Source organism: Tupaia chinensis, unplaced genomic scaffold, assembly GCF_000334495.1.
Source record: "Tupaia chinensis unplaced genomic scaffold, TupChi_1.0 Scaffold140464_1, whole genome shotgun sequence".
In the NCBI taxonomy this organism is placed as follows: domain Eukaryota; kingdom Metazoa; phylum Chordata; class Mammalia; order Scandentia; family Tupaiidae; genus Tupaia; species Tupaia belangeri.
Window position 1 is genome coordinate 654,786 of NW_006200341.1, and position 1,728 is coordinate 656,513.

At 45.8% G+C, this 1,728-nt stretch overlaps 1 protein-coding gene across 2 annotated transcripts in view; it reads left to right on the forward strand.

Annotated features, from left to right (window-relative positions):
• Positions 1–1,728, forward strand: part of PCSK6 (proprotein convertase subtilisin/kexin type 6) — a 125,367-nt gene that overhangs the window by 36,932 nt on the left and 86,707 nt on the right. The gene's annotated exons all lie outside the window — the stretch shown is intronic.

Below are 1,728 nucleotides of genomic sequence, written 5' to 3' on the forward strand. Positions count from 1 at the left end.
TTTCTGTCTCTCTGCCTCTCTCTGTCTGTCTGGTGAGCACACGCGCCCTATAGCAGAAAAAAAAAAAAAGGAAAAATACATCATGATCTTTCTGTTGTTTTTTAAAGAGAGGTTTTTGCTATAGGGCGCATGCACTTGCTAGAGAGACTGAGAGACAGAAAGCGAGAAATCACCCCCAGGGGGGATGGCCATGCCGCAATCCCTTCTCCTCCATTCTCCTCTCGGGATCTTGGGCACGCACGCACATGCTCCCGGTGTGAGTTTTAAGCCACCGGGTTCGGGACTTGAACCACAGTTGACCACATGGGAGTCCAGTGGCATAGCCATTACACCATCTGCTGGTCACCATCATGACTTTTCCAATGACCTATTAGATGAATTAGGTCGAGGCCTGGGTCCTGGCCTTGCCCACCCATCAGTGACATACTGGAAACTCGAAATAACCCTCCATTCCTTGGCAGCCTTCCTTGAATGCTGCATTTTGAATCTTTGCACAGAAATACCAATTAAAACCCTCTCTGGTTTTAGAGATCTAAAAATAACATTTAAGAAGGGGTTTGTTCTCATTGTGTCTCCTTCCAGCTCTCTAAAATGCTGTGGTCACATCACTTGGAATTCTCTTGCCTGGTCTGGTTCCAACGTATAAAATATAGCAAGAAAAAGTATTGTGTTTTTTTTATTTTAGTTTTTCTCTTTTTTGGAGAGATTTTTGCTATAGGGTGCTTGCACTCCCAAGAGACAAAGAGACAGAGAGTGAGAAATCACCCCTCCGGGGGGATGGCCATACTGCAATCCCTTCTCCTCCATTTTCCTTTAGGGATTTTGGGCACGCACATACATGTGCCTGGCATGAATTTTAGGCCTCTGGGTCCAGGACTCGAACCACAGTCAACTACATGGGAGTCCAGCGACGTAACCATTATGCCATCTGCTGATCTCGAAAAAGTATTGGTTTTATGTCAAAATATTTTAGAAATCCAGGGAACCAGCAGATAGCGTAATGGCTATGTCGCTGGACTCCCACGTAGTCGACCGCGGTTCGTGTCCCGGACCCGGTGGCTTAAAACTCACGCCGGGCGCGTGTGCGTGCGTGCCCAAGATCCCGAGAGGAGAATGGAGGAGAAGGGATTGCGGCGTGACCATCCCCCCTGGGGGGTGATTTCTTGCTTTCTGTCTCTATGTCTCTCTCTGTCTGTCTGGCGAGCGCACGCGCCCTACAGTGAAAATCTCTCAAAAAAAAAAAAAAAAAAATTTTAGAAATCCAAATATTCTAGACATTTCCCTGCTGTAAAAGGGCGTGGTCTGCACACATTTTAGTTGACTTCAGCAACCGTAGTGAGATTTATCATCTCTCTTTCTTTTTTCTCTTTTTAATTTGCTAGCCGGCACATACACTTGCCAGAGAGAGACAGAGAGAGAAGGAAACCGAGGCAGCAACCTTCCCCCAACATGGCATAGACATACCACAGTCCCTTCTCCATTTTCCTCTTAAGATTTTGGGTTTGCACACACACACACGATCAGCATGATCGCCTTTCTTCTTCCATTTATTTTTTTAGAAAAATTTTTGCTATAAGGCATGAGCACTTACTGGAGAGACAGAAAGTGAGAAAGCACCCCCCAGAGGAATGGCCACACCACAATCCCTTCTCATTCATTCTCCTCTCAGGAGTTTGGAGAATGTACACATACCAGCCATTAATTTTCTTTCTCTCTCTCTCTTTTTTT